Here is a 22,477-nt window from a genome sequence, read left to right as displayed (position 1 = left end):
GCATTTACAACCCCCACATACCCACACAGGCAAATGCACTAATAAAAATCTAGCAAAATCAGCAGGAAGTAGACAAAATAAGGCAAGCATTTCAGACTTATTTTAAAATTACTTCTTATACTTTCTGACTGATCTCTAAAATGAGTTCTTTAGGGAAGTGAAGTCATACAATGTTAAACAAGGTGAGCTCCCTAGAGAAGGTATTCTATGCACTGAAGATGTTACCTAGCCGGGTAATGAAATGTCTGCAAGAAAACAACCAAGCTCAGAGAGCACCAAGGACTCTACAGTTCAACCCTGAGCTACAGATATTCTCTTCTGTTAGAAGATATTCTGCAGAATAGGTACCACCAGTGAGAAGACACTCTCTTATGAAACCACCAGCCTTGGTCTCTTTTGGATGGTGATCTTGAGAAGAACATAAGAATGATCCTGCTGGATCCTAGCATGAGATGGAGACCTAACTCTTTTTCCTCTCTTGTTGACCCCTTCTTGGGAAGCATATTTTCCCTAATCCAGAACTAGCCATGAGGCTTCATCCTCATAACTTTTTTTAAAGCCATCCTTGTTAATGGCCATCACCAGTCTTCTTGGCCTGAGAAACTGCTTGCAAATGAGAATTAGGAAGAGTTTTCTTACTGCGGGAGATATTCACCCTGAATTTAATGCTTTCTAAGATTTGGGGATTAGGGCTCCCATTCTTCCTGATCATTGTTGTGTTGGCTGGAGGCAGATTGAGGGCACCCGGCAGATCGATGGCTGGGAGTCGAAGAGGACCCAGTGGATTGAGGCGTTTAATAGATTTGCTTTCCCATTCATTGCACCAAGATGAAACCATTCCCATCCCCACCAATGCATCAGGATGAAACCAGGTGTTTTTTTTTTTAAATGGAACTTAGGAGAAAAGGACAGCTGATTGCAATTCTTGAAAAATACATGGAAAGGGAAAAAGTAAAAAAAACCAAAAAAACCCCAAGGGTTTCCAGCTCTTTCCAAAGTGGCTCTGTAAATTTGTTTAATAAATAAAAATAAAGTTCCTAAAATTCCTAGCCTACCTCAAAGGGCTGACACCTTGGTGTTGATGCCACTGCTGGCTTCAGTCCAATTTATTATATGGTTTATGTTTTTATGGTGATTCCAATGTTGACATTATCACTATAATTTTCTGTTTTACAACCATCTCATTGGAAACCACAGGGAGCTGTTCAGATTTCTATTTGCCTTTCAACAAGGAGTTTGATGCAACATACTGTAAAGAAATTTAAAGCTGACTTTATTCTACCCTATAACAGCAATAGCATTTCTGGAATTCCTACCTTGTCTCTTTCTTGACCTAGCCTGCCCTGAAGGGCTGACACCAGGTTTCTACACATTACCACATCGTGGAACGTGTGCAATCTAGCAGTTCAGCATTGAATGCCCTAATTTCCTTCTCACACTTCTAATCCCTACATTTGCAGGAAAAAGTGGCTTTCTATTTTAAGGACAGTCTAAAGCAGAGTTTCTCAACCTTGGCAACTTTAAGACGCGTAGGCTTCAACTCCCAGAATTCCCCAGCCAGGGGAATTCTGGGAGTTGAAGTCCATTCGTCTTAAAGTTGCCCAGATTGAGAAACCTGGTCTAAAGTCAGGTCCCTGGAAGTGCCTTTGACTTTAAAACAACAACTTGGGCATTTCTAACAAAAGGTGATCAAGGTGACGACAGAATAGCACCATCTTCACTGAGCATTATAACAAGCATAATTGATAATCTGTTTAGAATTACTGTTAAGCTTGCTTTTTTTTAAAACCATTTTAAAGTTTTTAGGAACTGCTTTTTAAAAACTGAAACATATAGGTGCTTTTTAGAACAGATTTTTACACTGAATTCTCTGATGGACCTTTTGGGTGTATAATGTACAGGCGTGTCTGCCATGACTGAAGGGTTGTCCCGAGGAAATGCAGATGGGTAATTCCAATATTAACCCGTTGGGGATAATAGTAGCAGGAGGGTCGGGATAAACCTCAAGAATAAATTAAAGAAACGACCCCAAAAGAATTCTGAATTGCAAACCGACTTAAGAGACTCCAGGCAGCCTAAAACCCTAACCACAGTTCGGTTGCCCTTGCTTGCATTTCTGTTGAGAAATGCAAGGGAATGTCTCACTTCTCAATTTCTGTCTGGTTGCATCAGCACAGTCAAGCTCCTAAGTTCTTCCTTACCTACTAGGCTTCTGTCGAACATATGGTGGCAATCCCAGAATCTCATCAGACCTCGTCAGAACTCAAGGAGAAAATAACCAAGATACAGACAACTCTCTCTCTCTGTGTTTGCTTGATGAGTTTTTAATATGTAGAACTTGGCTGGGGAACTCTGGGCGTTGAAGTCCACACATCTTAAAGTGGCCGAGAAACACCGAATTAGAGGACTTCCAGGAGGCGTCCCATACTGGACTCGACTTCATGAGCTGCTTGTGTTGACTGTTCCCTAGACTTAAAAATGCAAAAAGAAACTCATCGCGGTGCTTACAAGATCAGCTGTGTTTGTGATAGATTCCCCCCCCCCACTAGACTAGGGAGTTATTGGGGTTAATTTGAAAGGCACCAAGTTGGGGGGTCTCAGCCAGACTCCCTGCTTGTCCATGACGGTGTCAAAAAACAGAGCAAAACTCTTCTTGAGAAGATGCTGTTAAAAGCCTTGTTGGACTAAGACTGCATATTGCATTAGGTCTCGTGTGTATATTCAGCGCCCATTTTTGCTCACTGGCACGCTGTTGTTTATTGCATACCTCCCTTCTTTTTGATAGGTTTTTTAAATGTGTTAGATCGGTGTGAACAGAGGCTGGTTTGCTTAGATCTGTACGTGAGCCCTTTTTAAAAATTACTATAAGTCACAGTGGGTAATCCATAGTCCACCCGTAGCGCCTTTATCCTGTTTGTATGGCCTTTGGAGACTCCCCAGATGGTGCCCCAAAATGTGTCTCATTTAAAAAAAAAATTGTGGGTTTGCATATTTTGCGATGTAACCGCTGCGACATTTTAGGAGAAAAACAGTTATCTTTTAAGGGTTTCTGTTGCTCCTGGACCCATCTTGTCTTCTCTTCTGAACTTCCTTTCCGTGGTCTTTGAAATGAGGTGAAGCGTGAATTCGCCGAGCAAAAGGTTTTATTGCACAATTTTCTTGTTCATGGAAGAATCCAAACAGCATCCTCTTTCATTTATAAATGGGCGCTTTTTAGCTGCTATACCCACCTTGGCAGCTGTTGTCTGAACATACAACTCCTCGCTCCCATGGCAATTTTGAGAGAACACCCACCATCTCCTTCAACAGTTCAAATGCTTCCACTCACACACACACGCACACACACACACCACCCCCAGTAGCATGAAGCAAAGATGCGGCGTTAGAAATGAACACTCTTTCTGTTTGGCCCTTTTGTAAAATTCTGGGCATGGAACAGGTGATTGTGTCACATAACATGCCACCATAACTGGACTTCCTGAAGCCCTCACCTAAGGTATGCTTCCTTGATCCTTGCTCTTCAGAAGAGCAAAAGCAAGAAGGAGTTTCGAAAAGAGCTTATTTTCGGTGTCTCCACAAGAGCTTTTATGGTTTGCAATGTAAAATTAGTCACCGACTTGTGACCTGCATTATGAAAGCACAGGTTTATATTTGTGTCTTCCGTACCCTGCAAAAGACATATGTGGCTTGCAGAAAGGCCAGTGGATATGGTTATGACACGATGGAAGGGGAGGAGAAACACAGACATGGAAAGCATTTGTCTTGTGATAAAACACCATTTTGCAGCAAAAGCCAGACAGTGGGGAATGAGAAGAGCTTTTGATATCACCCCCTCTACAAAACTCTGATTCACAAGTCCTGTTCCGTTTCCCTGAATAGCCATGCTTGGAGATCCAAGTACTCAGTGACTGTCTCATGATTATTACAGTGGGTATGTGCGCTGACCACATGTCTGCTAGAAATCCAAACGTTGACTTTCATCCAAGTTGAATTGCTCATCTTGTATCCTCAGGGTTATTCCACATTTGCAACATAACTCTTCCAGAAGTGAGATCCTTTGCTGCTTGTTCTATATCAAGAACAATGCTTGAAATTCTGGACTGGATATGATGAGCAAATATGGGACATATCTCCAGGTTCACAGTAACTAGGAACTCACTCTGGTTTGTAAGGAAGAACTTTAGTTCAGGGACCGCATATGCGATTTACAGGGCCTAATTCTGTCCGTTAAATCTTCTGATGGAAGATCAAGAAAGACATTTTTCTATCCCGAAATCCTGCTAATTAGGATAGAACATTGTGGTCTAATGGTTAAGATGTTGGACTAAGATTGGAGAGACGTGGGTTCAGTGATACAGCACATGATTCCATCTTATTTTTGCCTGCTCCCATACATGGAATCAAAGCATGTTGGAAGAGATTTTGGAGATCATCATATGCAACCCCTGTCCAGTGCAGGACCTCTACATAGTCATCCAACCTCAGTTAAATGGCTCCTGAGGCAGTTTGTTGAATTGTTTAATAGCTTGTACTCTTCAAAAGTTCTTCCTGATGTCCAGCTGAAATCTATTTCTTGGTCATTTAAAACCCTTGTTTGTTGTTCTGTCTTTGGAACAACTCTGAGCCATTTTGTCCCATCTTCTGTGTGACAGCCCTTCAGATACTTGGAGTCTCTTATCATGTCTCCCCAAAAGTCTCCTCTTCTCCAGCCTAAACATACTCAACTTCTCCAATCCTCAGAGTTTTTCTTTTTCTTTCTCATCCTGGTTGCTCTCCATCCAACTTGTCAATGTCCTTCCTAAAATGTGGTGCCCAGAACTGAATGCAATATTCTAGGTGGTCTCACCAATCCAGACTTAGAGAGGAATTATGAGTTCCTTTGACTTGACACTATAACAGTATACTTATCTTGTAATCAAGGATGGTATCACTTTTTTTCAGCTACATCACATTGTTGAAGTACATTCAGGTTGTGATCCACCAAAGTACCAAGTTCCTCTTTGTACTCCTGCCCAGTATAGCCTCTCCAATCCTATGTTCATGCCTTTGATGTTTCCTACACAAAGGAAAAGCTTTGCGTTCCTCCCTATGGAGAGTCATCTTGTTGATTTCTGCCTAATGTCCCATCTTGGCAAGGTCCTCTTGAATCTTTATACTGTCCTCTAATGTGTTTGCTGCTCTCCACGACCACCACCCCGCACCTTTCTGTGTGCTACCTGAGGATTTTGTAATCAGATTTTCCAATATCTCATCTAAGTCATTGGTGAATATGGCGAACAACAAGGGGCTTAAAATGGGGACCTGTAGTTTGCCATTTGACATGGAACTATTGACGTACACTTGTTGGGTACAGTTCTTCAAGCAACTTCAAAGCTATTTAACAGTAGCATAGTCCAGCCCACATGTTGCCATCTTCTGTACTAGAACTGCATGAGAGAATTTGTCAAATTCTTTGCTGAAGTCAGGTTACTATTTGTCTGCCACATTCCCATGGTCAGCTAAACTGGTTACTCAAAAAGGAAATCAGGTTGGTTTGGCATGGTTTATTCTTGATAAATCGTGCTAGTTCCTACCAGGTAATACATTCTTTTTAAATGGTCACGAACTGTCTGATCTATTACACAGATAGATTTCCTCCAGATAGAGGGTCTGTCCCAGCCTGGTCCTTCAGGTCTTCCAGTGGGGCACCCATCACCACTGTAACTGAGTCCATCCACCTTGCTGTTGGTGGCCCTCTTCTTCTCTTTCTTCCATCTTTCCCAGCATCAGAGCCTTCTCCATAGAGTTAATGATGCCATTAGATGAGTCTTAACCCAGAGTTACATGTGGTGTGCATGAGTTCAGCACAGAGAGCTGGGGGGTGCAAAAATGCAAAATGTTCCCACTGTTTTGGTAGGACTGCGGAGGGAAGAGGATTTTTCTCTGGGCTGATGTTGCTTTTGCAGTGACTTCTCATAAGCAGGGCCACCAGCAGACTGCCAAGAAGTTGCTATGACAGATGTGCCCCACATGTATCCTGAGAAATCCTTTAATGCATCTCCACTTTCATCCTCCTTCCCTGTCGGCCGACACTCACGGCTTTTAAGCGTGGAGTTGAGCACATTGATTAATTTAATGGCAGAATGAATCAGTTGAGCTACAACAATACAATTATTGGAAAAGGCTGGGTATGTCATCGCAAGGACATGTTCTCAACTGCACAGCTTCGTCTGTTGCATGAAGAGTCATGTCAGTCACTCACATCTGGGGCCAACCAGAGCTGGGCTTGGTTTGCTGCAGCTGCTCTTCTGTGCTTCTGGAAGGTGATGTCCACCACAGCTTAGCACTGGGGCTATCTTGCAAAGCATCTGAATGTGCCCCCCCCCCCAAGCTGATCTACAGAAGCCCTGTATTTGCTATCCTATGAATCCTTGAGGCTAAGCAGGAAATAAAACAGAGCCTTCTCTGTGGTAGTGCAGCCACTGATAAAATATTTCTTTGTGTTTATTTATCAGGACCTTCCTTCATTTAATTTGATCTAGTGCATAACTTTATCTCATAGTTTTGATGCTTTGGGTACCGTTTTGTTGGAAAGCCCTTTGATTCTTTTCAGCCGTAAAGCAGAAGACAAATACGGGATACAAATGCTTTGCTTGTAGAACTTAGAACTTGGAAGACTGAGCAGGGAGATTTCGGTTTAGGGGTTATTGGTAATGTTTCCTCTTCCAATTTTGCCTCCTCTCCCGCTGATATTCTGTGACTGCAAATGCAAAAAGTTCCAGTCCAGAACAGCATGGGTTTTTAGCTTATTAAAGACACCTTCCTAATACAGTAAATGTTCAAAAATCAATAAAACAAACAGCAGTTTAAAAAACAGCAAATCCATAAAATCAGCAGGTGAAATCATTATCTGTGGAGTCAGGAAAACATCTGGACCTGGGCAGGACAGTAGACTGAGGTCTAAGTAAGTTGCCTTCTAGGCCAGTGTTTCTCAGCCTTGGCGACTTTAAGATGTGTGGACTTCAACTCTGCTGGCTGGGGAATTCTGGGAGTTGTAGTCCACACATCTTAAAGTCACCATGGTTGAGAAACATGGCTCTAGGCCAAACATTGCATCGGGAGATGTGGCATGAAAAGGGCTGGGTCTTGTTCCCTGTCCAGCTAACTTCTGACCATGTGGAGATATGAAGGCCACTTTCTGATGAAGAACTTGTACATCATGTGGCTCTCCTTCAGAGATCTTGGTCCATCACGCTTCCTACTGTGTCCCAAAGCAGATTGGCAAAAAGTGGAATTGCTTAAATACTGACCAGCTATGCCTATATTCTCAACTCAGTTGGCATCTCAGTTTTAAAATTCTCAAATAGTCTTCAAAGGTGACCCGAAGCCCATGGATTTGCAGTAGCCCAGCTTTCTCCAGCCTGGTGTCCTCCCAAGGAGCTGGATTTCAGGTCCTATAATCCCTAGCAAGTTGACCTTGGCTGATCTCAAAAAACTAAGCAGGATTTGAGCTGGCAAATATTTAGTTAGACATCTATCAGGAGAGCTCAGAATTATATGTCATATTGGGAGGCTGAACAAAATAGCCTACGATAAGACAGTGGCAAACCGTTTTCATATTGTTGCAGGAAAACTACTTGGATGTGTCTGAGCTGAGCGTGACTAGATGTTTTTATTTTCTTAATTAGAATGGCTTATTGATTTGGAGAGCTAAAGTCCAATGCTCCTAGAAGGTGACAGATTGGGAAGGGCTGATTTTGTGGCACCTGATCTGGCAGAATGAAGTCTTCTGCTTGTAGAAGGCAGAAAGCTGTAGACCAGTGTTTGTCAACCTTAACCACTTTAAGATATGGCTGGCTGGGGAATTCTGGGAGTTGAAGTCCACGCATCTTCAAGCTGCCCAGGTTGAGAAACACTGGCTTAGAGGCTGGAGGTGTGCGTGTGCATGGGTGTTCACACCAGCCTACACTGGCCAAGAGGAACCAGGCTGATCCCCAGGAGTCACCTGGCTGTACCACCCATACAGCAGTCAGCAAAGTATGTCAGACTGTACCCAGGTAAAACTGCTGAGCTTTGTGGCCTGCTTAAGGGGGAAAGCACTGTTTTAAAACTGGAACAGCTAAGGACGATCTAAGGCTATCCTGGGGATTGGATGAAAGCAAGGTTGGGAGGACACAGCAGAAAAAAAGAAGTTGCATAGTACAACTTCTGCCACATTTAGGGGCAAGTAGGGAAAGATGTTAAAAGGCTGGCCAGATTCACCCTGTGGGTTTCATGCCAGCCTTCAAATACTGCTACTTTAAACTCTGTGGATTGGGGGGCTTGTGATCCCAAAGTTGCAAATTTTGTACCCAGGGCTCCAAAGACCCAAACTCCCACTGCTCCAAGTATGCCCTTTTATTCATTGTTTTTATTTTGCCTTTTTTTTTTTTTAGCATTCCAAATGGGTTTCAGGATTTTTGCAATGGGAAGCAATGTGCAAATATTTTAAATGAGTAAATTGGTTTCCGGGGAGGGAGGGAGGTTAAGCAGGGTGTGCAAAGATTTCCACATTTCTGTGCAAATATTAAAAATAAATGTTCTATTTGCCTTTGTGTCTGGTCAACAAAGAGTTTGGCAAGCTGGAGATGAATGGGCTGTGATAGGACAAAGCATGTTGGAGCAGATTTCCAAGTTTTCCTCTTTTCAATAAAACGATAATAATTACAGGATTTTAATTTTATTTATTTTAAATACATTTGCTTTAGGAAGCGTGCTACGCCTTAAAATGGAAGAAAGATGGAATGGCAATAGAGCGTAGATCTTATATCCAGTTCGCAGGATTACAGAGTGAATGAAATATATACAGACACAGACCCAAATTATAATTATTTTGTTTATTTATTAAACTTGTATGCCAACGTCTCTGGGCAGCTCCTAACAATATAACTGACATTTTTAAAAATACATTGATAGGCATAGATGATGGGAGAGTTATTTTCTGCTGAAAATACTGGCGATCAGCTTTCTTCTGCAGTCTAGCTTTCTTCAGCCTGATGTCCCCCATCGTGGATGGGAATTTTAGAAGTTCTCTTCCAACATCCGTGGAAGGCACCAAGCTAAGGAAAGTTAGAATAAAGAAATCTGATTTGATTTAAGGCAGTTCTCCCTTTTCTGAAATCTCTTAGAGCAGGGTTCGTCAACCTTGGCAACTTTAAGACGGGTGGACTTCAACTCCCAGAATTCCCCAGCCAGCCTTGCTGGCTGGGGAATTCTGGGAGTTGAAGTCCACCCGTCTTAAAGTTGCCAAGGTTGATGAACCCTGTCTTAGAGTAGTTAATTTCCTGAAATAGGTTGCTCTGTTGGCAAGTCCTGCATCATTCTAGCACTGTCCCCCACTCAGAATGGAAAAGGAAACTTTATTTAAAGAAGAAAAAGATTATTCAAAGAATCTTGGGGGAATTTTATGGCATACCGTTCACGGCAGAAGGATTATCTGCCCTTCGTGGTGCCCCCAAACTCTTTGGCTCTGTGGAAATCAAACTCCCCTCTCCTTGCCTGGCTCCCTTCTCCTGCAGTTTCGGAAAGTTGCCTGCTTGCCACGGAAGAGTTAATAGGACTCATGGCTTGGCAGGCGCGAGCTTCCTGGTTGGTTCCAGCCATCCCCAGGAACAAGGCGCACTCCAGCTTCAGTTCAGGTCACAGGTGATGGACGGTCTTCCTCCAGCTATTAGTTCCTGCTTTTCTTTTGCTCTTTCCCCAGAGTGCCTACGAGGCGAGGAGGCAGCTTAAACCCAAGGCGGGCCAGGCTTCGGGTGGAGTTATGTGAACCAGATCTCCTGGAGCATCGAGGTAAACATCTGGAGAAAGTCTTGGTGGGGTTTCAGAAGAGCTCTGCGTCGTTCTTTGCTTTCGCTCTTGCCCGGAGAATGGGAACCCCTTGGGGAGAGCGAGGGCTGTCTTGCACGGGCAGGCAAATCTCTTCTAAAGAAGGTTTTGGGAGCAGGGGGCTTTCAAGGAACGAGGGGAGGAGATGGGGTCCTTCTTCCCCTTCTCCTTGTTTGAAAGTGTCCTTTCTTTGCTGCGGTCTTGATCTTCTCCAGCAATTCTGGCTTTCCTTGGTGCTTTCTGGCCGGTTTGTAAGAGTGCTGGGTTGTTTCTGAGCCTTGCCTGGGACTGCAACCCCCATGTGAGTCGAAGGATCAAAGCCAGGGTTGCGTTCCCACAACCCGTTCAGCCAAAGACTAGCAAACCGTGTTTTAACTTAGTGGGCTGTCTGCATAACCCTTGTGGTTAGTTTATGATTCGGGGGTGTGCAACTGAAGAATCCGGATTAATTGAATCAACCGTAGTTTGTTGGACCCGTGTGCTGGGCGAACACAGCTGTGGAATGTCAAGTATGAAGGCACCAGGGGAGTCCTCTTGAAATAAAGAATTATTGAACGTTCAAGTTTGAACGATGAGCTAAGTGAAGCTTAAAAATAACTTAACTTGTGTTCTTAAAGCCACCCTTTACCCTCCCTTAGCGAGAACAAAGTTTGGGAGGGACAGGGGACCAAATCCGTTCGGTAGCCCAGGAAGAAGGGGTCAGTTTCCCCTTGCAACTGTGGGTCATTATTAAAAATGGCTCCCCAACTTGCTGTTTATATCAGAGGTATCTGGGATGCTTACAATCAGCTTGGTTGGCACTCTGCGTATGCTTTGAGCAACTCTTGTCTTTGTTCATGAGCTCCGACGTTCCGAAGAGTTTCAGCTGTTTTGGATTGCATGAGGACCACAATCTCTGGGTGCGGTATGAGGTGGGACAATAATGGCTTCTCGTTAGTGGGTTTATTTACAAGAAGCACTCTAGTGGCTTTGCCGAGCAGAGGGAGCTTAAACGAGTGAAGGATTTTTCTCTTAAATTTGAGCTCTCTGTTCCGAGTTCAAGTCCAGACTTGGTCAAGGGGATCACTGCTTGGCTTCGGACCAGTCGTGGTCTTGCAGCTGCCCTACCTCGTAGGGTTGTTGTGTGGGTCAAATTGGGAGAGGAGAAGGAGGAATGTATTTGCAACTTGGTGGAAAGAGGAGATGTGCATTTAATGCAGTGTTTCTCCACCTTGGCCACTTTAAGACGTGTGGACTTCAACTCCCAGAATTCCCCAGCCAGCCCTGCTGGCTGGGGAATTCTGGGAGTTGAAGTCCACACGTCTTAAAGTGGCCAAGGTGGAGAAACACTGATCTAACGAATGAATGAATGCATAAAATTGCCATTCACCTGTTGAATTTCTGCTTCTCAAAGGATAGGAGGTGGCAACCCAAACCTGGGTTATATTATAGACACTCCTTTGTCCCCCAGAACGTGGTGTTTACAGATTGCAAGCCTTGAAGTTGACTTGAGTGAGCTGTCGGAGGGGCTGGGCTGGCAAAGGATCAACCCGTCTGGCACCAGGGCTGTGCAATGAAACCACTGGCGAGGGACCTCCATTGCAGGGTACAGTGTTGACCCGACAGGAGCGACCACTGGATCCCAAAGGAAAGTTGAAATAAGACAATAAACAATTGCAACAGTTCCCGTGACGGGGTGTGCACAACGCAGACGGAAAGTCATTTGCAGGAGCGAGGAAGAGAAGGGGTTGGTGCCCAATGATGGATGGGAGGAAATCAAACTCTTTGCAGCTCCTGGAGCCCCAGGGCTGGTCTGCAGAAGGCTTGAGGGATAGAGCGGCTGGGTTCAAACGCTGCCACGGCTGGGGTCTGTTGGCCAGTTTATTTTTTTACCACATTTGTCATCTTGTTAAAAACGACACTGGGCAGTTTACACAGCCATCAAAATCAATCAAAAATTCAACACAAAAAGGCCCTGAATAAATAGAAAATAAAGAAAATCCAAGAACAGATGTTAAATTGGCAGTAACTCGGGGAGCGTCTGCAGGGTGCCAGCCACCCCCAGGGTTGGGTAAAATGCTTCTTGCCCCGCACAAGCTGGCAGAGCCAGGGCTTTAATCCTTTCTGGAAAGCTGGGGGGGGGGGGCAGGTCCCTGCCGCACCTCTGGGGGTTTGGGCTTAGCATCCTAGGTGAAGCGAGCCACCGTTGTTGTGGCTAAGGGAAGCCACTATGGCTCGCTCAACAAACCCTGATAAAGGAATTGGTTTAGCAAGGTGGTACAGACCGGGCCGTAGCTTGAACGAACGTGTACTAGTCGTTTTCGTGAGCCCCCCGTTTGATTCTTTGAGAGAAGGGCTGAACGTGTGTGGGCAGGTAGAAAAACCCTTGACGGCTCCGGCCAATCAAAGGCCCGATAGCCGCATTTTGTGGAATCGGTGTTCTGAGATGGAGCATGTGATGTGCTAAGTCCTGGATCCCCAGTACAGCCACATTAAGTTCCTGGGATCCATTCCTGATTTTACGATTTTAGCTTTGTTTAATTAAAAGAAAGGGAAGCTAACTTGTTTCATAGCAACCCTAATCATCATCACCATCCTTATTATTATTATTATGGACAGTCCCAGACCGATAAAACCTAATCTTTATTTCCAAGAATATCTCTAGATGAGGGGCATCTGTGGGGGTGGAAGTCAAGACGGCACCTGTGATCACGCAATCATGTCGTGCCCTTTTCCACATGCACAGCTTCAGTCATAGCTGCCATCTTGACTTGTTTGACCCCACCTGCACAAGCCCCCTCGCTCTGCACCCCTAGTCTATAGATGTTTTGTGATCGGCTTTAACTCCCAGTGTGATCTCAAAATTCTCAATTTGCCCACTAGTCCCCAAACATCGCCACGCTCTGATTTACTTGCATTTGACTTAACAGATTTTGTTTTAACTCAGCTGTTAGAGCTGAAAACTCTGGCTTTTTCGACTAAAAAACAATGGTGGTTTATTCAGGAAACCCTAGCTGAACAAGCCATAGTTGAGCACAATTAGATTAACACTAGTTGTGTTATTTCAGTGATATGCCGCAGACCTGGCTTTTCTTTACAACCCCAGAGTTAATTGAAATGGATGCAAATTCTGGCCAAAATGAAATGCTTGTACGGATAGAAATATCTTCAGTCCTGATTTAAGAGCAGGGAGTCGATGCATTTGTGACTCTAGCAGGCAAGCAGGAATAAAGGCTAAAATTCCTGGGAAAATTCGCAATTGTCGTAATATATGACGTTTATTTACAGACCCCCTCTCTTCATCCGAGAGGAGATTTATGGAAACAGAATAAAAACAACAGGAAGATACTGCAAACGGTTGGCTTCCAATAAAAGTGGTGCTGAGAGTCAGGAAAAGGATTGCAAATAAGGGGGCTTGCTTGATGTGGGCGTGCTTCCCAATCTTGGCCATGTTAAGATGCATGGACTTCAACTCCCAGAATTCCCCAGGCACCCATGCTGGCTGGGGAATTCTGGGAGTTGAAGTCCATGCGTCTTATAAATGCCAGGGTCGAGAAACACTGTTCCAGAGTGTCAGGGACTGTCAGAAAATGCGTTGCTTTGAGTCGAACCACGTTCTGACTCTTGTGTTCGATTTGGAAGAGCCGCGATGCCAACAGAGCTGGAGGGCACCCAGCTGTGGAATTATACACCGATGCACCCAGACCCACACGCAGAGAGTGTCCCTATCTCTGTGTGGCTGCAAAGCTTATGTTTAGATGCAGGCCAGATGCAGAAGGGGAGACAGAGTCAAGGTGGAAAGAACATTCACCTTTGCAAGGCTACCAGTATCTGAAAAAAAGTTGGAATAAAAGGCCATAATTACTCAGCCAGGGGCTACCTTTAATGCACAGTTTCTAGTTTCAGGTTCTCCTCCTTTCTGGCTCTCGCTCAGCCCCCGCCCCCCATAAATAACAGCATTTTCCCCTCCCCGCCCCCCTTTTGCTGGTGGCATAGCAGGAGGCTGTGGGTGGGAACTGGATTGCTGCCCTTGAAATTCTTTCTACCTAGTTAATGACAAATCTGCTCTGGATTCCCAGCACAGGGGAGCTAAAGCCGTTGGAGAAGTCTGCAATTCTTAAGGAGGGCACAATTGGCACATTCATGCAGGTGCAACGTTTCTTTCCTTTCTTACCCAGGACCTGTGGCTTGGGAAATCCACACATTTTTGCTTGGCAGCCTCAGTTTCCCTTTGCTGGACCCACCGTCGGATAGCAGCCACTCTTGCATTGCACAGGATGGGCTAGAACTGAAGAACTAGAACTGAGTCACTTTTTGTGAGATGGGTGGTATCTAAATTTGAAATATAAATAAATAAAAATAAGTAAACTAAATGTCGGCTGCAGGCAAGAGATTGGAGGTTCTCAGCTGCGTGGTCAGCATGATGGAGGTCCTGGGTTCAACTCCTGATATCTCCAAGTGGGCTGGGAAAACTCCCTCTCTGAAACTGGGCAGTCAAACCAACAATGGCCAACTTCTTGATGGCTGGGATAGGCATAAACCTTTCACCTTTTCTTTTCCTTCTTATTTACTTCTTAGTTAGCCTATTTTAGGATTACACACCAGGTTCTGTGTGGTTCCCATCCTCTTTCAGCAACTCCGGTCAGAGGGTCCTCTCTGGAGAGTCACGTTGCTCATCCGTAGTATAGGTAGACCTGGGCACAAATATTCCTTCCATATTCTCCCCTCCCATCCCCAATTTTTAGGCCAAGAAATTGGGCAGATGATTTCTCCAAATTTCTGCAAGGGAAGGAGAGGTTCTTTAAGATTTTCTCAAGGGTGGGGCTCACCTTACAAGGAACCGTAGACCCCAACTGAGAAAGTCCCTTTTGATAAATGTCATTCTGGTGTCTGTCTTTGGGATGGAACTGAACTGCAGGGGGGCTGCAGACTGCAAGAGGATAAGACAGGGAAAAAGAAGATGTTCGCATCACCCCACAATCACTACGTAAGGGCAAGAACGTCACACTGTCCCCATCATATTTTCCCCAGAATTCCCTTCATTTCTGGAGGAGCTTGGAAAGCACATTTGCTTTCCTCAAATGGATGAGAATTAACAGCAAAAATTGCATGAGACTCTCTCTGCCCAAGAGTGGGAAAAAGCCGGGCTATTGTCCACCCTTCTAGGTGGCCAGAACTGGAAACGATTAATCCAAAGAATCCGTGAGCTCCAATTAAAAGTCTTTCTTAAATGGAAGGTAAAGTTATAACACGGGTATTCTGCTTTCACCTCTATATAGGCCAGTCCTATAAGGCAGTGTTTACTGCAGTGTTTTTCAACTTTAAGATGGATGGACTTCAGCTCCCATCCAACTTTAAGATGGATGGACTTCAGCTCTCATCTTAAAACAGCCAAGGTTGAGAAACACTGCCCTAAGCTATAAATGTTTACTAGCTTGCTGTTTTTTATTTATGAAAGGGGACCCTTTTAGGAGAAAAAGGATATAGGTGAATTTTTTTTGTAAGGTTAGTAGCTTCTGGGGGCTACATCAAATATGGTACATGTACAATGCTTCCTTTATCTTCCCATGGCATCCCCAGCTTTGCTAAACCAGCCGGAGCTCAACCCAAGCTTTCTTGCACGAAGCGATCAAACAACCTTGTGCTTTGATGGCTTTGATGCTGAAATATTTCTCCCAAGCCCTCTGGCTCTCGGCCATATCTGCTTTTGTTCCCGGTTCAGGCACAGCGGAGGAGAGAAGGAATGCTGTGAAATAGAGAGAGGAGCAGACGGAGCATTGCACTGTGAACTGGGCATTCCCCAATTCAGGATGACCTGTTCGGAGACGGTCAGTGGGCTCAGCCATTGGCCTGTCTCATCCCCACCAGCGCAGAGGAGAGTGACTTCCGCTTGTCCTGAAAAGACCAGGGATTAAAAACAAAAATCTACTTTGTTTGGTGGCCCGTGGAGATAGCCACGACTCGGAAATCCTAGGATGGAGGCTAGATGGGGATGTCAACATATAACGAAGAAGAAGGCAGTGCTAAGTCACTTCCACGTTGTGGTTGCACAAACCACCCTGATCGTTGAGCTCCACCTTTCAAGGAAGAGTAAAATGCTGTTCTGGATATAACTTGGATGAAGCCAGTCCCTGTTGACCTATTGAGCAAGGAGGTTATGCTTTTGATGTTAACCAACTGGTGCCACCCTTCACGTGCCAGCGCCCTCTTAAAGAGAGAGACGTTCTCGCTTTGGTGGAATTATTCTCATCTTGGAAAGAGTCCCCCCAGCCTCACCAGAAATATCTGGCCTTGAACCGGGCCCTTCCAGTTGTGGACTGGGGTTGTTGCTCCCCATTCTGAGGTCTGGAAAGTGGCAGATTAGAGAATATTATGATTCACACGTAGGGTGTCTACCATGATCTGGCACCGCTGTTGTAAGCTGGCAATGTTTTTCTCGGACAGCTCGGCTGGTTTCCCCCCAGTTTAGCAGTGGGGCATCCGAAATTCCCAATGTTTTATTTATTTATTTGCTTGCTTATTTGTTTATGCCATTTCTCAATCCAAGTGACTCTGGGCGGCAAACAATTTCCGACATTAAAACCATTACAAATTATACATAGAGGCAGCCGAGAATTATCATAATAATTATAGAAAAGTTCCATTTTGCACATAATGTGCATACCTTCCAACCCCAATTCGTGGGACCTCTTGCTTTACCCAGCCTCCCACACCCTGTGCTTGGAGCTTTTTCATACATTTCCAGGGCAACCTGATCAGGGAACCTGATCTTAATCCTTCTACTCTTTTTTCACACTTCTTGAAAAAACCGTCTGGCTTGTTTTTCTGTGGCTGCTTAAGCAGCTACATCAAACGCTTCCCTCACCTCCCTTCCGGGCTTTGTATTCCTCACCTCTCCCCCCTTGCACTCTCATGCACAAGGATTCTGCACTATATACCCCGTCGGGAAAGGATGTCGCTGCAAAGCTAGGTGGCCACGCCATCCCTGCAGCTTTCGCTAGGAATTTATGTGCAAGAAGAACAGTGTCACGAAGGCCTGGTAGCCTTTCCCTCCTGCCAGCAATTCAGGTCTTTTGTAAAACAATCTGGCAGGGCATTGCATCTTCTGAGAAAAGGAGCCGTTCCTTTGAACCCCCTTCTGCACGGATTTTTGTTGCTCCAGGAACAAGGGTAGTTCAGGAGGCGGGCCCTGGCTGACCTTTTTGCACGTCCCTATTGGTCAGCCAAAGGGAATTCTGATTGGCTAATGGGGCACCCTGCCCATTCTCAGCTTTCCAAGATCAGCTGAGGATCTGCCCCACGTTCGGATTAGCTCAATCGATCGGATGTTCTTAAAATGGGCATGTTCTGATCTCAGTTTTTTTCCCCCATGATTTCCATGATAAATCTTAGCATGCATGGCTGAGTAAGGACAGGGGAAGAATGTTCCAGCCCTGTTCTGCTTTTCTGTTGTTATTTTGGTCGTATAGCCGTTGGTTTCAATCACTGTCGGTCTTAACTGTCCTTTGTCTTGGGACGGCTTCCACCAGTGGACAATGCAGACCAGTAACGGAATATCGTTCTGCAGAAGAGAAAAGCCTACAATTATCTTATTATTGGCTTTGGAAGGGACAAAAGCAAGTCTCTGTGTTTCGTTCCCCTCCTTTTCTTTCTGTAGAAATCAGAGGGTTTACATGCTCCCAACCTCACTGTTGCATTTTAAAAAATAAGTTTGCATTCTTGGAGAGCTGCGACTCCTCCAAAGTGACTCAAGTCAGGCCTTGGGGTGGGGATGGGGGTGAGAAAAACACAAGCTAAACCCTTCCTCTTCCCCTCTGAAATTCGGCAGAAGGGGTAGTAGACTTGCTTGCCAATAATGTTGAGAAATATTCTTTTTCTGGAAATGTTGAAACCATGGGGAGAAAAATTCTTTCTGGCCCCCTTAGCATTTTTTTCCCCCTGTGAGTAAAAAAATTAAAAGCTGGAAGGAATATCTATCTATCTATCTACAATTCTGTCTAAAAATTTGGCCTGTTTTGCGCAGGGTCACTTAGAAATCAGCATGAAGCTGTTTAACGGAATTCATTCCTAGGAATGAGATCTCAACCTTTTTAAGATCCTAGATTTGCACAAACGAAATTAAAACATGCTGAATCTTGAAACCACACCATCGGAACCAGCGTTTGCCTCTGAGAAATAATAGAAGTTGCAGAGAGAACCGGTGGATTTTTACAGAAAAGTTAAGCCCTGACATTTTGTCCTCTAGGTGCAAAGTTGCCCTGGGAACTGAAAGTCTTCACCTTCATGTGTTGGAAAACACCTCAAGGATGGTGGGCACTTCAGCACACCTGGAGAGCCCCAGGTTGGGGATGATGGTCCTGTGATACAAATGGGAATTTTTACTCTCTAAGGCAGGGTTTCTCAACCTTGGCAACTTTAAGACGTGTGGACTTCAACTCCCAGAATTCCCCAGCCAGCATTGCTGGCTGGGGAATTCTGGGAGTTGAAATCCACACGTCTTAAAGTTGCCAAGGTTGAGAAACCCTGCCTTAGGGGCATGCAGTTCCATAGGAAGGGAGACACCCCCCAGAGAATGGCCACTTTCAGGCCTCCTCCTATCTTACCTCTTGATAGGTGGGGACCATCAGCCGGCATCCTCTGTTCATTCGGATGGAGTAGGCAAGATCTCCCTGGCATAGGTTGTCTTATGGATAGGCAGATCTTGAGCTGGTAAGGACCCCGAGTTGGACTTAGAAACACACTAACAGAGATATTGCTTGGCAGTAACAATGTGCACCATCGAAATGTCCAAGTGGTCTTCAAGGGCAGCCCCACGTAAAGCAAATGGCAGTAGTCCATATAGAGGATGATAAGGGCACGAATGACTGTCTGTTCTAGATGAAGCCACAATTTGTGTATGAGAGGCCTTCTGGATGTTTTTTAAAGCTATGCATCAGGGGTGGGGATCTGTGACAGTCCATGGCTACGTTCACAGCTTAGCAGATGCGTCCATACCATGTGCTGAATTTGATTCGGGTTAACTATGGTTAGGGGGTTTTTTTCCTGGTGTGTTGTACAAACCCAGCTGATTCAGTTACTTTTCGTTCAACGTTGTGTTCACAGAGCTGATGGCTTAATTCAATAACCTGGTTAAGTGTGTTGTGTGAAAGCAAATCACCCATTGCTGGGGGAGATGGGCTGAGCCAGAAGTTCCTGCCCCCCTCCCTCTAGAGATCTGCAGAAAGATTTCTTTCTCTTTTGTAAATTGCAGAGCATCTTAAGATTTTGCCAGTTTAAAAATCTGATCAATCGATGCACCAGGTTGAACAGTTGCCAAGGTCCTGGCTGGAGGTGCCCTTAGCCCTTGCAGAAGCCATGATGCGAGTCTTCTTGGGTTCTGCATCTGCTCAGGTTGGCTTTTCTGTCGCTTCCCATGATTAATCCCGTGGGTGGAGTTGTCTCTCCCTTCCAAAAGGCGAGACGTGGAAGAAGAGGATGGCAAGCAACCAAACCGAGCACTGGAAGATTTTTTCATGGGCTGTGCTTGGTCTGGGTGCTTGTAAGAACTTTGAAGCTGACCATCAGTGGTGAGCATTTGGACAGCACAGTGGGCGACAGTCTCACCAGCCCTGCATCATAATCCTCCCCATTAAGCTGAAATGCACTGTATTTCTCCTTAAAGTATCTGTACCTATTCCCAGGGTGCTGGGTTTCAGTTGATCCCAAGTGAACCTGGGTGGTAGATGGCTGAGCTAAGAAAAACTAACCAGGTTTGGATGGGAGACTATCAGGAAATCCCAAGAGCGTAGGCTAGACGAGGAAGTTAAAAGCACATACGGACAACAGGCAGAGACCAACCACTTCTGCAGTGTTGCTGAGAAAACTCTGTCCGTGTGCTCACCGGAATGGACCTCAACTGGAAGGAAAGGTGACTTTTTTAACCTGTACCTGTACATCAGCATTTGCAACCTTGGTTGCAACCCTCACGGGCGGTGCCTGTTCTCAGCTGACATGCATGTCATTTCCCAAGAATTGGGTCTTTCGATCTGAGAAGCGGGGGGCAGGAAGATCTCTTTAGGTTAGCTGGTGAACGTTGCACCAACGCGCATTTCTGCAAAGCAGGAAGGACCGTGGACTATAATCTGGCCCAAACAAAAAGGGAGTTTTGAGTTTCGTTTGAACATTTGAAGGGGTGGGTTGGACATGGAATTAGGGAAGCAAATGACTCCGATTCAGCCCCCCCCCACTCCGGAAGCAGCCGCTGAGATTAGCATCAGTAAAAGAAAAGCTCTTTTTGTCTTTTCTTTCGTGGCTGGGTGAAATCTCTTAAGGTATGTTTTCAGCTGCGGAAACTAAATGCCTTTGGAGTAAGGAGGGAGGAGCTGGTTAAATATTGACTGTTGGCTTAGTGGAGTTTTGTCGAGTAAATCCTTCCCGGGTTCAGCCAAACAAAACACATGCATTCCGGATAGAGGTGGTAATAAAGATGGAAAGTTTCTGTTGCTCTGGGAGGACGTAGGAAGAATTGGGCTTCCAGATGGCTTCGCTGGAGTGATCCAACCCCCGGTCCTGTTCACACGATCTCAGATTCAGAAGGTGATCATTGTCCAGCCGAGTTCATGAAGGCTGTTCCTGTTTTCGTAAAACGCAGCAAAAAAAGCAAGCAAGAGGCTAGTCCTCTGTGACTGTAAGGAATCACCTTCAAGCAGTGTTTTTCAAACTTGGGCACTTTAAGATGTGTGGACTTCAACTCCCAGAATTCCACACTTCTTAAAGTGCCCAAGTTTGAAAAACACTGTTCAAGCATGCCAAGCATTTGGCTATTTGGGTTTCAAACTTGGATGCTAAAGGTTTATTTATTTATATATCAAATAAATATCCAAGTTTTATACCTGGATACTAAAGATTGGACTTTGAATAGCCAGAAAATACTAGGAGTTCTTTATTTGTTTTTGCATTCATCCCTATTTTTTCCAGTTGCTCCTGAATGATTCTCCTATCCAGTTCTCCAGGAACTTAGTGAATTGGGTGGTTTGATTATTTATTTATTTGTTTGTTTGTTTGTTTGTTTATTTTTAAACACAGGCAGTAGTCGTTGGCATATTAATGGGCAAGGAGGGAGCTTCCTTCCAGCCACTCCCATCTCAGCCTACTTCAGAAGTTCACCTGCACTTCCCTTGGTCAGCAAGGTGCCCTGATTGAGTCCTGTCTGCCCATCCGACTTTTTTAGGAACTTTTTAAGGAACATTTTAAGGAACTTTTAAAGGAACATTCCAGATCCAGACTATTCTTAGCTGCAGTAGCAATGCTTGCTTAGTGACCAGGCAGCTGGTAGAATTTTCCAATCCTTTTATGGGATCAACCCTCTGCTAAATTCTAACGCAGATAGCAACCGAAGGCATGCTTATATTCAGGTGGTTTTCGGGGTGGGGGGACAATCCAAATCTCACATTTTCCAGTTTAAAAAAAAAGGACCATGGGGTTGTGGAACTTAGTGTCATTTAATGAAGCCAGTTTCTTTACATGGTGTGTAGGTGGCCTTCAGGACGATATGCCACAGGTGATGGCCACCAACGTACAAAATTTGAGAAAAAGAGTAGACAAGTTTGTAAAGTGGAAAGTTGGTTGATACCATCCGATTATAAACTGTGGTGGATGCCAGTATGGTTCTAGGCTCAAGATTTTCTTGGTGAAGGGCTTGGTGCTACATCATCTCAAGAAACATCTCACCCTCTAGGTACCCACCCAGGCTCTTCCATTCTGTTTTGAAGGCCTTCTGTGGTTGCTCCACAAAGTGAAGTGGGGCAGTGGCCTCCATGGAGCAGGATTTCAGAATTTGGTGGCCTGTTTATGGAACACCTTCCCCGAAGAGGCCTGCCTGGCACTGACACCATTGTCCTTCCAGCTCTGGGCAAAACTTCCTCTTCTCCCAGGCACTTCTCAAATGTTGGGCTGCCTCAGCTGTCCCATCCAGTGTTTCTCAGCCTTGAGAACTTGAAGATGGGTGGACTTCACCTCCCAGGATTCCCATGCTGGTTGGGGAATTCTGGGAGTTGAAGTCCACACATCTTCAAGCTGCCAAGGCTGAGGAACACTGGTCCCATTCATGAAGACCTTCCCCATCACTTATGCCATTTCGTGAGAAGGGTGCTTTGCTTTTTCTGAAAGGACTGCTCCATGATGTATTAGCATGCAAAACACAGGGACAAATTTCTTGCTAGTTTTTGCTGCCTTGCTTGGAAAGCAGAATGAAAAAGATGATCCGTGGCCCTGGTCACCCTGTCAGGACTATCTCCAACAAACGTGTTAGGACAAGTTTCTATTGCCCTACATTTTAGATTGCCAGGATGAGGGATGATGTCCAGACAGCCTTCTCTTCTGTTTTTTCCCCCGTTTTTATTTTTTCTACCCTTTTTCCCTCCTCCTCCTCGTCCCCGTCCTCCCCCTTTTTTTATTTTGGCCTTTCCTCCCGACATCAGTTAAGGAAAGAGAATAACTGGACTGAGCCTCTTGGAAACTCTGTCAGCCTTCTCTGCTGAGTCTGCAGCATTATCTCTGGTCAGTGAGGAGTTAAGGCCTTGCAAAGCCCGGCCTCTTCTTTCTATAGGAAAGATGGGGCTATTCAGATTGTTCCTCGCTCTGCAGCGGGCAGTAGCTGCCAATGAAATGAAAT

The 22,477-nt window shown here is 45.1% G+C and overlaps 1 protein-coding gene across 1 annotated transcript in view; it reads left to right on the top strand.

Annotated features, from left to right (window-relative positions):
- Nucleotides 1–22,477, top strand: part of LZTS3 (leucine zipper tumor suppressor family member 3) — a 52,785-nt gene that overhangs the window by 16,546 nt on the left and 13,762 nt on the right. The window contains exon 2 of the mRNA XM_088133204.1: nt 9,722–9,810. The gene's annotated coding sequence lies outside the window, so the exon portion shown is untranslated. The remainder of the gene's footprint in view (nt 1–9,721; nt 9,811–22,477) is intronic.

This window comes from Python bivittatus, unplaced genomic scaffold (assembly GCF_059951505.1).
Source record: "Python bivittatus isolate LINGU-HERP-01145 unplaced genomic scaffold, Pbiv_v1 ctg000070_np1212, whole genome shotgun sequence".
Classification (NCBI taxonomy): domain Eukaryota; kingdom Metazoa; phylum Chordata; class Lepidosauria; order Squamata; family Pythonidae; genus Python; species Python bivittatus.
Note: the sequence above shows the minus strand (reverse complement) of the source record. Positions and strands in the feature narration are given on the sequence as shown.